This window comes from Eulemur rufifrons, chromosome 13, assembly GCF_041146395.1.
Source record: "Eulemur rufifrons isolate Redbay chromosome 13, OSU_ERuf_1, whole genome shotgun sequence".
Classification (NCBI taxonomy): domain Eukaryota; kingdom Metazoa; phylum Chordata; class Mammalia; order Primates; family Lemuridae; genus Eulemur; species Eulemur rufifrons.
Window position 1 is genome coordinate 682,134 of NC_090995.1, and position 13,915 is coordinate 696,048.

Sequence of the window (13,915 nt, forward strand, 5' to 3'; positions counted from 1 at the left end):
AAATAATGTTTCTAAGGACAAATGCAGCAAACATGTACAAGACCTTAGTGTAGGAATCCTAAAACTATGTCAAAAGACATTTTTATTTTTTTTATTTTTTTTTTTTTTGAGACAGAGTCTCACTCTGTTGCCCAGGCTAGAGTGAGTGCCGTGGCATCAGCCTAGCTCACAGCAACCTCAAACTCCTGAGCTCAAGCGATCCTCCTGTCTCAGCCTCCCAAGTAGCTGGGACTACAGGCATGCGCCACCATGCCCGGCTAATTTTTTCTATATATATTTTTAGCTGTCCATATAATTTCTTTCTATTTTTGGTAGAGGTGGGGTCTCGCTCTTGCTCAGGCTGGTCTCGAACACCTGAGCTCAAACGATCCGCCCACCTCGGCCTCCCAGAGTGCTAGGATTACAGGCGTGAGCCACCGCGCCCGGCCAAAAGACATTTTTAAAAAAACCTAATTAATGGAAACACATGTCAGATGCATAGTTGGGAAGACTCAATATTGGAATCACATCAACTCTCCCACAAATTAATTCATAGAATTAGTTTTAAAATGCAAATTAATATTTCACGGAAGTTGACAATATGATTGCGAAGTGTATATGGAAGTTCAGGTTGCCAGTAGTTAAGACACTTTTGAACAAGGAAAGCAAGATGATGGTACCTGTGTGACCCAATATCAAAACATATTAACACAGCCATGTGTAGTATCGGAGCAGGAATAGACAAACCGAGCAATGGACCAAAAAGAGAGCAAACAAACTGACCTATGAGTATAGTATGGAAACCTGATTTACTGCTGTTTCTATGGGAAAATCTGGACTGTTCACTAATTTAAGTGCATGAAATTGAATCCACACTTCACACCATATGCATGCAAAAAATCATTCCAGATAGACCAAAATTTTTAATGGCAAAGGCAAACTCTAAGACTTTGAAGAAGGGGGGAAAAAAAACACATATAGGCAATGCAACCTGCAAAAAACAACTTGGTTTCAGAGAGGCAGCTCTGGTCGGGTTAGCAGCTGTGGCCCTGGAGTTTTGCTGCCTCAGTTCCAATCCCTGCTTCATCACATCCTAGATGAGTGGTCTTGGGAAAGTTACTGAATTTCCCCAAGCAAGTGTCTTCATCTGTAATAACGGAGTAATATTAACACCCCCTCCAGAGCTTTAAGTAAAGCTTCAGTGAGATCCTTTCTGTAAAGTGCCTAGCACAGGATCAGCATGTGGTAGAAGCTCAGGAATGCCGCCAGGACAATGACCCTGGCCGTTTGGACAACTGTGGGAGAATCCAGGGAGCCAGAGCCACATTTCCTGGAGAAAAGCAGGAAATTCAAGATTTGATGCCCTGGGGAGGGAGGCCGAGGATTTTGTGGTGTTCCAGGGGGAAGAGCTAGTTCTGAGGGAGACGGATGCCAGAATACAGAAGAAATCTTTAACCATTTAAAATGGACCAATGGCTGTTTACTCCAGGAATTTTGCTGTAAGATGGGGCAACTACACCACCCATTTCTCTTTAACCTGTTTTCTTTTTAATTTCATATGTCGCAGACATCTCATCTGTCAATATATGCAGATCTGCCACATTCTGGATTTGCCTAAGATCCTGTAGTGCAGATATAATATAATTTATGTAATTGATCCACTCTTGATGAACATTTAGATAGCTTCCCTTTTATGTTTTTTTGCTTTAAAACCATAGGAAAAAAATGAATCAATAGAAATGTAAAAACAAGCACACATATGTATCTACGTGTGTGTGTGTGTGTGTGTGTGTGTGTGTGTAGATAGATAAATCATTTCAAATTGGAGTGGGGATGAAGAGACCCCATTCTCTACCAATTTCTCTGTAAGTGAAATCATAGAATCATTGAATGACAGGGCTAGATGGGGCCTTAGAAATATCCAGTGGGATGACTTTAAGTTTATAGTGTTGTTTGTTGCAACACCATTCAAAGTAGCCAAAATATGGAATCAGCCAAAATGCCCATCAAAGGATAAACAGATAACTAAAATGTGCAGAGCACTAAACACAAATGGAAACATGCAATTGCTGAATGTTATAAACTCCTCCTCTAGGCTTGGCTGGAGGTAGGTGCTCTGCACATGTCACTTATCCTTACAACTCTCTTCTGAAGAAAGTACCGCTAGAGTGACCATGTGACAATAAGGAAACTGAGGTCATATTGTTAGCAAGTGGCGCACTTGGCAGTCCAACAAGTAAAACCGAGAAGCCTGAATTACTCTGGTGAAGCACGTGTGGGACTGCACAGGCCTACCCGACCTGCTCTGCTCTGTACACACACCTCTGGCTTTTCCACTAGCCCTGGAAGATTCCCAGACCCAATTGCAAACTGGGTCTATAAACTTCTTTAAACTGAAGATGAGGCCCAGAGTCCTTCAGGGATCCAGCCAGAAGTAGGTAGTGGCCAAGGACAGGGACACCGTGGACCTGCGGCTTCTCGTAGACTGCTGCCTATGCAGGGAGCAGCCAGGTGGGCCCTCTCTTGGGAGAAGGGGAGCTTTACCCGGAAGAAACCAGAGCAGATGCTGATGAAATCCCTGAGGTTCTCTGATTGTCTGACAAGGGAGGCGAGGTCTTCACTTCCCTGCCTTTTCTTAATCCTCTTCAAATTGTAGCAGAGTACAGACACTAAGACACATAATTTATCACCACCATATTCTTCTTCCTAAAATGTTCTCATCATCTAATCACATCACGACTCAAGAATGCAGAGGTGTCGCTCTTAGCCTGCAGAAAGGCTCCCCAGTTGCCCTAGGAGCCCTCTGCTTCCTCGGAGACAATCTGGGCGTCATGGAAGAGGAGTGAAGGTTAGGGCACAGGTGACCAGGGAGATCTGGGTTCCCCTGCCCTCGGTTAAATTTGTATTTATTAATTTTTAAATTCCCATACAGTAAAATTCACTTGCTGGGTGCATAGTTCTAGATTTGACCAATGCATGGGATTGTGTAACCACTATCACAATCAAACACAGAGCGGCTCCATCACCCCCAGTGACCTGCATGCCACCCTCGGCCCTTCCCCACTCGGTGGTCCTAGGTCTTTTGGCCTTTTCCATACTGTCAGGTAACTGAATCCAGACAGAATGAAGTCTGTGAGTCCAACTGCTTTCAGCGGGCATAAGGCATGTGAAATTCATACATTCTGTTGCGTTAATCAACAGAGTGGTCCTTTTTACTGCCGAGAGGTATTCTGTCGATGGATGAGCCACAGTTTGTTTATCCGTCCACCCACTGAGGACTTCGGTTTAATCAGTTTGCAGTTTGAGGCAATTATGAATAAAGCCACTATAAATATTTACACACTTTACAAATGTAAGCACAGTTTTCCTTGTTTGTTTTTTTAACTTGGATATATTCCTAGCTGGGATTACTGATTTGGTAAATGAATGTTTACCTTTCTAAGAAACTGTCCAACTTTTTGAAAGTGGCTGCACCACTCTGCATTGCTGCCTGCGATGTACAAGTTTCAGTTCTACACACTCACAGGACGTGGTATTTCCGATTTTTAACTTTACTCACTTGTAGCGACATCACCTTGTAACGGAATTTGCATTTCCCAATTCTTTGTAATGCTCAGCATCTTTTCACATGCCTTTTGCCATCAGTATATCTTCTTTGATGAAGTGTCATTCAAGTCTTTTGCTCATTTGTTTTTAAAGAGGTTTTAGATTCACAGCAAAATTGAGTGGAAGGTATAGAATTTCCCATATACCCCTTCCTCATATATCTAAAAATTTCAAAATTTTACATGTTATGCTTACCTCTGTGATATAGTTTGCATTTATTTTTATATCTTTGTGTACAGTTTTCTGATTATTCTAGCATCATTTTTTAAAGGATTATCCATTCTCCATTGATTTGTTTTTGCACCTTCCCCCAACCCCACATGGGAGCCTACAGCCCACACCTCCTTTGGTCTGTAGCTCTCTTCATCATCCCAGAGGAAGTGATAAATCTTTTTGGTATATTCTCTCCCATTTCTCAATGAACATTCAACTACCTCCACTTATGGAGTATTCATCCCATTCTCTATCCTTCCCCATCCTAAGTGAAGGAGCCAGGGAAGGGCCTCATTGTTCCTTCCTCCCACTCATTGAAGTAGCTGATACCCAGGATAGTTCACACCCAAATATTTGAGGATTTCTTATTTAAATTCAAACTAGAAGTTGCCATAGGAGACTCTATATGGTATTCTTAATACAGGTTTTCTGTTGCCTTGATGAAAGCTTTCTTTTTTCCTTCCAACTAAATTCAAACACAAAGAAAGAAATTTGGGGGCTGCTTAAAATAACTGAAAAGTGTGAAATATTATTGACAGAGCTGCAGAATTTTTCTTTTAATATGAAGTAGTTTACCCATGGATTTGTGATTTCTTTAAAATTCTAACTTGGACACAGGTATATCTTCAGTGACTTAAGCCTTCATTTTCCTGCTCTAAAGGAGAGGTGGTGTAAAGGTTTGGGAGTTAAAATGCCAGACCCTGCCTGTAAAAGACTGTTTCCATGGCTCCCCTCCTCCACCCCCAGTAGAATCCTGTTCAAAGATAAGAATGTTGAGGTAAAAGTTCTTAAGACTCTAAACCACTGGGAGAAAGGAGATGGGAGGGGGAAAAGGAAGAAATATTTGAGGTTTTTTTTTTTACTTTTCTTTAATTTGAGCATATCACCAGTACAAAAGTTCAGGTTATGTATATTGCCCATGCCACTCCCACCCTGCTGAGTCAGAGCTTCAAGCGTGTCGATTCCCCAGACAGTGCACATCACTCTCATTATATAGTTATACACCCATCGCCTCCCCACCCCCACATCTGCCCGGCACCCAATTAGTGTTATTCCTAAATGTGTACTTGAGTTTTTACTTCTAGAATTTTGAAAAGAGATGAATCTAGGTAAAAATAATTTAGGATAACAAGGTGGTTTGTGAATAAAAACTCAGTGCTTTGAAATAGAAAACATTGTATCACAAAGATGTTTACATGTGGCTGGCTTATTTTTTCATTTAAATGCCAGTGGCTTCAGTGCTATAGAGGAAAAGCCTTAGAGCTTTTCTGTTGAAACTTTGGTTAGACTCTTAATTCACTTAAAAGTTAGAATAATTAAGCCTCATGACATGAGGGATGTGCCTTTGCCATTGGGAAGTGCTGTATTCACTTTTCAGAATATTCAAAAATTGCAGAAGAATGAACAAATATATTATGTGAATTAATTGATTGTACCTTTATACACAAAGCATGTAAGTACTTGTGAAAATTTTTGCTCTGCTTGGTGGTTTAAAATAAGCCTGTGAGTGATTTTATAAAACAGTTAGTATATGGGTAGCATAGGATGAAAGTCCAAAATGGTCTCTTTACATCATTCTTTTTTTTTTTTTTTTTTTTTTTTTTTTGAGACAGAGTCTCACTCTGTTGCCCAGGCTAGAGTGAGTGCCGTGGCATCAGCCTAGCTCACAGCAACCTCAAACTCCTGAGCTCAAGCGATCCTCCTGTCTCAGCCTCCCGAGTAGCTGGGACTACAGGCATGTGCCACCATGCCCGGCTAATTTTTTTTTCTATATATATTTTTAGCTGTCCATATAATTTCTTTCTATTTTTAGTAGAGGTGGGGTCTCGCTCTTGCTCAGGCTGGTCTCGAACTCCTGAGCTCAAACGATCCGCCCACCTCGGCCTCCCAGAGTGCTAGGATTACAGGCGTGAGCCACCGCGCCCGGCCTCTTTACATCATTCTTTAGGATGTATAACACATTTTCATGTACATCTTATTTGGCCCTTCCAAATACAAATAAAGCCTGTGTATATTCTCTCTATATTTCTGATGAAGAAACAAGGACTTAAAGATCTGAAATGACTTCAGTGTTCAGTGTAAGACAGCTACTGAACCACACAAAAGTTCTAAGTCCTCAGACTCGCATGGAGGTAGCAGATATGCCAAATTTGGTTCTTAAAAAACTTTAAAAGCTGAGGAATGCATCGTATTAATATTTTACCCAGCTATTTTTTAAAAAATTTTTTAGAGATAGATTTTGCTATGTTGCTCCACCTGGCCATGAACTCCTAGCCTCAAGCAATCCTCCCTCTACAGCCTCGAAAAGTGATGGGATTACAGGTGTGAACCACCATGCCTGGCTTGCATTGTTAGAAAGTACTTAAGTGTATAGCAATGTACTTGTAAAATAAACTGGTACATCCACACAAAGGAGTTCTATGAGCTATAAAAATAATAATATCTCTCTTTACTGCTATGGAGTCATCACTAGGATGTTATATGAAAAAGCAAGGGGGAGAACATACATTAACTTACATGAAAGAAAGCAGGGAAAATATGTGTTTTTTTGTTTGTGTGTGTGTTTGTTTATTTAAAAAAAAAAAAAGAAAACACTGAAAGGAATTTTTGTGTGTGTGTGTGACTGTTTTTCTCTCAACTTTAGTAGGTAGCCAAAGTGAATATTTGCCCAAGATACTGTTTTGGTATGGGTTTTCCAATGAATGTCAAATATTTACTTTTTGCTTTTGAGTTAGTGAAACCTTTGTTTTTTAGTTTATTGTGCATTATATAGTATACATATTGCTCTTGCATTTCATTCACTCCTCACAATGTTTTGATTTAGGTAGTGGAGAAATTATACCTGTTTTATATATGAGAAGACAGGCTTTGAGAAGTATAAATTGAGTTTCCAAGATTTTAAATAAGACTTGGTAGATCAAGAATGTAATTTCCAGACACATAGAATATAGGAACAAAATTAATAGAAGCACTTATATGGGCCTCTTTGGATATTACATTTTTTCTCAACTTTATTTAGTGTACTAAAGTAATTAAGCTTTAGGGTTAAAACAGTAACATTAGATAATAAATGAAACAGAGGTACCAGTAACACAGAAATGTTCTTCAAAGTCTAATAAATGGAGTTAAGTGCTCCTAAGGAATATATGAAGGAAGAAAGGCATACTACAGTATATGAATTGTCACAGCTCAGTCACAGTCACTAAAACAAATTGAGGATTAAAAAAGTTAAGGCAAGACTGAGAATTGATGGAAAGACAGATAAAAAATTGAGAGACTTAAAATATTTGTGTTATGGGCCATAAAACTAATACAATGTGCAGTATAGGAATGACAGAGCAGGTCAGTAAATTCAGTGAGCCTTTACATAAATGGGTACCCAGCAGTTGGCCCAGAAACTGCTTCTATTTAATTGAGATATACTGCAATCAATGTTGAACTCGATCTCTTTCTCTGAAATTTACTGGTTCTTTGATTAATTTCTTGGTCACTGCCCTCTCCCTTTACTATTTTGCAAGGAAAGTTATTTCTTGATAGTTTACAATTGTATAATTTTAACACTGTTGGCCTTTAATAATGCATTTCATTTATTCTAAGTTACATATATTTTTACATTTTAACATCTGTGCAATTGAATTGGATCTTACAACTAACAGAATCTTAGAGGAAAAGCAGTATTCAACCTCAGTGAGGTGTCTTATGGACTTTTTCCTCTGAGGGATGTTTACCTTAATTAATTAGTTTATTGTTTCCTCTCATGACAACTTTTATTATCCCATATGATGGTAAAGTTTATCTTATGCAAATTCAATAATCTGTTTTGCCGTCTCACTTAAATGGGAGATTGTCCCACTTTGGTGACCTGCAGGCATAGGTAGGATCAAAATTTTTTAGAAGCTGTTCTATGACCTGCTCCAGAAGATAATTTTGATGAATCCCCAAATTAACCATGCCATGGGAAGAAAAATATGAGAGTTTAGCTTTGTATATTGAGGGAAAAATTAAAAATCTCACTTTCTGTTATGACAGTGTTCCTGCAGATCAGAAAATTAAACTTTTTATGCAGCCCTCTTAAATCTGCCATGATGAATATCCCAGATACATCACAGCTAAATAAAGGAGTTCATTTATTGAATGGAGTTAAAATTAGCCTTTGATTATCTAAAGAATGCTTGCCAAAAACCACCCTCTTTGTTTTAGCATATTTGATATATTGAGCTGGTGTCTGACAGTAATTGGCCACAGCATCACTTGCTACTTGAGACTGATCCTGAAATGTGCTAGTCATATCAGCATAGAGGAGGGTGATAGTGTTCCTTTTTGAGAAGTACAAGGAGGAGATCATGTATACGATTCATCTACTAATTGCATCACATTTTTCAGGTACAAGTTCCAAAAAAAAAGTTGCATAGCCTAGTTTTAGTCTACATGTACGGAAAGATTCAACCACGTTGTATTTCCCAGTAGAATTTTTATATTGTTGCCACCATATTTCTTCATATTTATTACTACACACTTCTTTCAAGACTGCTAAAAGTGATTAAAATTAATGTGTAGCTATTTTTTAGACAGCATCTCCCTCTATCATCCAGGCTGGAGTGCAATGCTGTAATCATAGCTCACTGCAGCCTTGAACTTATGGGCTCAGATGATCCTCTTGTATCAGCCTCCAAAAGTGCTGGATTACAGGCATGAGCCTGTATGCCTGTAATCACAATATATAGCTGTTTTTAAAAGCATCTTTTTCATTCTTCCAAATTATCACGTCTTTTTCCTCTTCTTCCTCTACAGATTTAACTTTGGAATCAAATCCAGCTGACCATCCCAGGGCAGGAGCAATTTTTCTGAGAAAATCTAAAATGGATGGTAAGATAGTATTTTTTTCCTCCAAGAAAAGACTAAAAACTGTTTCTGTTTTATGGAATGCCTTATAGAAAGTATTTAGAAGAACTCATAATTACTTTAAAATTTTCAACTTTTCTTTTATTCATCTGTCATTTTGACATTTGATACACTTGCCTCTAGTTGTCACTGTTTCACTGAGAACACCTAGACTTTCTGTTTCTACAATTTGCCACCTCTTTATGAACACAATAGGCCCCATGATTTAGAAGTGGTCATAGATTTATCCCCATCTCTCCATATTTCTTTACCCTTCTTGCCCTGCTCCAAAGAACACAGTTTAAAGATGAATGATCGGATTTAGCCTGCAGGTAGGTTTTTATTTGAGCAAATGAAAAAAAACTCAGTTGTTTACATGTGGGGATTGAAACTGTGATTTTGGCCCCTTTTAACACAGTGATCTAACCAGATGATCCTGTCACATCCACATCTGTCCTGCTCAGACATTTACGCTATTCGAAACCTTTTCATCCTAGTGTAATATAAACATGCCCTGAGATATTTCCCAGAGGTTGGCCTCAGCAAGTGAAAGTACTGCCAATTTTCCAATCCTGCTTGTTTTAGGATGAGAATCAGAACCCTAGGACTGTTCTGCACTCCTGCTTATTTACCTGAATGTTACGTTGAATCTTAGTTTATTTGCTAAAAAGCCATCTACAGCCAGGTTTTCCAGTTGATCTCAACAGCAAGAATACAAGAATGAGGGTGGTATTACATAAGGATATTAGACATCGGCCTCTCCCAAGGGTCATAGGAGCTGCAGCGACTCTAACGCAGACCGACCTGGCTCCGGCCTCCACCGCTTTGGCCCCAGGCCCGGTCCCCTGGTCCCGGCTCCCATAGCGCCGCCCACTGGTGCCGCCCCCGCCGCAGAGAGCAAGGCCAGCCCCGCAGGGCCGGCAGGGGGACCCGGGGCGGGAGCCGCGGCTGGGGGCAGGGGACCCTTGGCTGCGCGGGCGGGACCAGCCCAGCGGGGCGGCTCAGGTGTGGGCGGGCGGCGCGCGGTTCACCTGCTGCGGAGCGCGACCGGCGGGGACGCGGAGCCTGCGGGGTCCAGCCCGCCTCTGCTGGACTTCTTAACGCAGCGGGAGGGTCACTCGCCCAGGGTCCCTGATGCAGCGACTGGCTACTACCTGGACCCTGCTGGCTTTGAGGCCTCAGACCCACACATAATTGGGCTCATCCCCCAGCTGCCCAGAAATTCATCCCAGATATTGCCAAGGATGCCCCACAGCTCTGCAAAATGAAGGGCCCAGCCTCGGGCAGCTCCCGGAGCAAGAGCAAGGACCGCAAGTCCACTGGAACCGCGGGGGACCTGGCCCTGCCCTCAGCCAGTATGGCATCCATGCGAAGAAGCCCCACTACTTCACCTGGGCCACCTGACCTAAATGTGCTTGTCTGTCCGATGTCCCCACACCAGCCTGTTTTCATAAAAACTGGATTGTGACCAAAAAAAAAAAAAAAAAGGAATGCAGCACAATAAAAAATGGGGGTTTCTTTTTTTTTCTATCCTTTAGAAATGAAGAAATGGGGTGTCTGTCTATACTGCATTTCCATAGTTCGTGCGTACTTTGCCTGTCTTGAGCCAATCATTTCTGGTTAGGATCGCTGTATTTCTCCGTTTCTTGCAGAGCCACGAGCTTCTCTCATGTAGAGTGTGTGGAAACAGAAGAAAACTATCCCGTCCCCCCTGTCTCTTCAGTGGTGAGAAATGTGTGCCTAAAATGCCATCCAGCCTCAGAGGAGGAGGCCGTGTGGGAAACAAAGTGCAGCCAAAGTCCCTCTTGGAGCATTTACTCTTCTCACCTTTGTTACAGCAAAATTATTTTGTGTTCTGTAGGTACCATGTTCAATGCAGTTAGCACACTCATTTTAAAATTTCAATGTCAGCTAGGTTACTTTCCAGTTATGTAAAGACCAATTTATTTTTCAGTGACATATTAGTAGATCACCAATAAGGATGCTTCCAGGGATTCAGATGCATCTAGGGATTGGTGCCTGACCAGAGACTGGTTCTTAAGAGCTGTCCGCTGTTGGATACTGGTAATTAAAGTAAGCTGTGTGTCAATGTAGAATTAGAAGGTACTACTGGGTAGTGGTTCAAATATGCAACAGGTTTACTTTTTGATTAGCTAAATTTCTCATCTGGCCTAATTTGTTTTGCTCTTTTGTACCTGGGGATTCTTTCATTTGTATGTAATAGATTTTCATTTATTTCTTATTTATTTTGAGACAGGATCTTCCTCTGTGTGACCCAGGCTAGAGCGTAGTGGTGTCATCATAGCTCATTGCAACGTCAAATTCCTGTGCTTGAGCAATCCTCCTGCATCAGCCTCCCAAGTAGCTGGGACTACAGGCATGCCTGGATTATTTTTCTAATTTTTTGTAGAGATGGGGTTTCTCTGTTGTTCAGGCTGGTCCCAAACTCCTGGCCTCAAGTGGTCCTGCTGCCTCGGCCTCCTTTACAAAGTGCTAGCAGTACAGGTGTGAGCCACTGCACCTGGCCTGCATATAATAGAATATCTGTTAAATCAACAAGTAAAACTAACATTTTAGATTTTCCTTTATGACATTCATCTTGTGAGGTGATTTAAATTATAAATTTTGCAGAAAATTATTTTTAAAAGAATGGGATTTTATCTGATTTTGTATAATGGGAATTCATCAGATAATTAGCAATTACTTTTATTCTATGACATTTGTATCAGAATTGATCAGTTTTGTTATTACTTTGAGGGCAAGAAAAGAGGAAGAGCAACCATTTAAAGCATGTAAGTAAACAGCTGAAAACTTAAGACATTAATAGTTTGAATTAAAAGTATGTCTGTCATGATTCCTTAAAAATATAAAGGGGACCACATACTGTTAGCATGGAACTCTTTTTTGTGGATTTTCTAAATCTCTTGTATTTTCCAAAGTATCAAATTTATGTGGAAAAACCTTTGACTGAGTGGTGCCAATTTTTTAAGGCTTTCTAACATTTCAGCTAAATTTCAATAACTTGGTTGTGGTATAAAGATCTGCCTTAAACATTTTTGCCTTAATTATTTAAACTTATTTTTTAATCAAAGTAACAGTTGATAATAGCTAAGTTCATTTTTAGCACTCTCTGCTGATTTCCCATCATAGCAGGTAAAAGCTGAGCTTCCTCACTCCACCATGACCTTATTTCCCTCCCTCCATTTCCATGACATGTATCACATTTTGTATTAAATCAGTAATTAATATTTGCATTATTATGACTATGCAAATATTGTTTGTTGCTGAGTCATACAGTTTTCTTGCTGTTCTTCTTCTGCACACCCTTCATTCTTTCTCTTAAATATTTCTGAAATCTGAGCACCTCTCTTCTCCCAGACAATCCCCTTTTCATAGCCTACATTAGCTCACACAACCAAATAAGTAGTCACCGGCTGGTCTCCCTGCTTTCACATTCTTCTATTTCTTGTGCAATTAATTTCCTGACTATATTTATTTGCCTGTTTTCTTAACAGCTATTAATCCCCCAAATTTTGTGACATTTGTCACATGCCCATCTAAATATTTTCCATCTACTAAAATATATGTTTCATTTTTCTCTTGGTGACAACTCCTCTCAGCCTTTTGTCATTCTCCTCCAGTATGGACTGCTTTGTTTTGCTAGTCCTGCTTTGTTAGCCTGTTTTTCTGGGGCATCTGTTTGAAGTCCTCTGGGCTCTCACATAATGGCTCTCACATATGTGTTTGTATATTCATGTATATATTTAATATATATATATACTTCTTCAATTATATCCATACATAAATTCTTAAAAGCACAATTGCTGGCATAAAAAGCATATGTGTCTTCAGTTTTTATCAATATTGACAAATTACTTTCTAAATATTAATAATTTTATTAAATCAGTAGATTTTTTGACTCCTCTAAATTACAAACAATTATTAACTGCTTTGCCTCAGATTCTTGTTGAGGGAAAGTGGATAATTATTGATATTCTCTATATCAAGGCAGAAAAGGACTGAAACCACTTTTAAAGAAAATGCTATACCTACTATGATACATACAGTTGTCCCCCCTTATCCAGGGTTTCACTTTCCACAGTTTCAGTTACCAGTGGTCATCCATGGTCCAAAAATATTAAATGGACAATTCCAGAAATAAACAACTCATAAGTCTTAAATTGCACTCTGTGCCGAAATCTCTTACCATCCCACCCAGTAGGTGAATCATCCTTTTGTCCAGTGCGTCTCTGCTACACATGCTACCAGACTATTAGGCACTTAGTAACCATCTCCATGATCAGATCGGATCCTCTGTCCTGGTTCCACAGTGTTTGTATTCAAGTAACCCTTATTTTACTTCATAGACTTATAGTAAAATTAAGTAAATACTACATAATAGTGATCCCCAAACTCAAGAATAGTGATGCTGGCAATTCAATATGCCAATGAGAAACTGTAAAGTACTTCCTTTAGGTGGAAAAATGAAAGTTCTAGACTTACTAAGGAAAGAAAAAATTATATGCTGAGGTTGCTAAGATCTACGTTAAGAAAAAGTCTTCCTCAGTAAAACTGTGACAAAGGAAAAAGAAATTCTTGTGTAGCATATAGAGGGTTCAGTACTACCTGTGGTTTCCAGCATCCACTAGGGGGCTTGCAATGTGTCCCCCTCAGATTGGGGAGGGGTAGTGCAAAATACTGGGTTTAAGACAAAGGAAAACTAAGCATGATTTTGGGGAAAGAATTTCTGTATTTAGAATAGCTGTATTTAGAAGATAAGTTCTTTGTGCCCCTGTAAAGGCTCCTTGCTTATCCCAGTTTCAGCCAGTTAGGTGGTAGCAAGGAAAGAATGAGGTCTCTCATTGCTCACACCATAACTTTGAGCAGCAATCATTCTGCAGTGGTGACTGACCTGCATGATCCTCCTAATGATCCTCATGATGATGATACTGATGATCCTGATCCTCCTGATGATCCTGATGATCCTCGGGATCTATGAGTTATCCTTATTTCTTGAAATTCAGGATCTGTGATAGTTGGGCTCACTTAGAATTTCGTTTAAACTTCTTATGTAGTTGTAATTCAATTAATGTTTTTAAAGTTTTAACATGGATGTCCAAGTTTCAAGCTGCTGGACAAATCTTGGCATACAGCCAGACTGCTGTAAGCCCTGAGAAAGATATGAGGGTTTAACCAGGGTGTGCTTTCTTTTGAAACTAGGCATTTTCATTTATTT

General features: G+C 39.8%; 1 pseudogene; it reads left to right on the plus strand.

Moving 5' to 3' along the window:
* Positions 1-8,990: 8,990 nt before the first annotated feature.
* Positions 8,991-10,083, plus strand: LOC138393913 (transcription initiation factor TFIID subunit 10 pseudogene; annotated as a pseudogene).
* Positions 10,084-13,915: the final 3,832 nt, after the last annotated feature.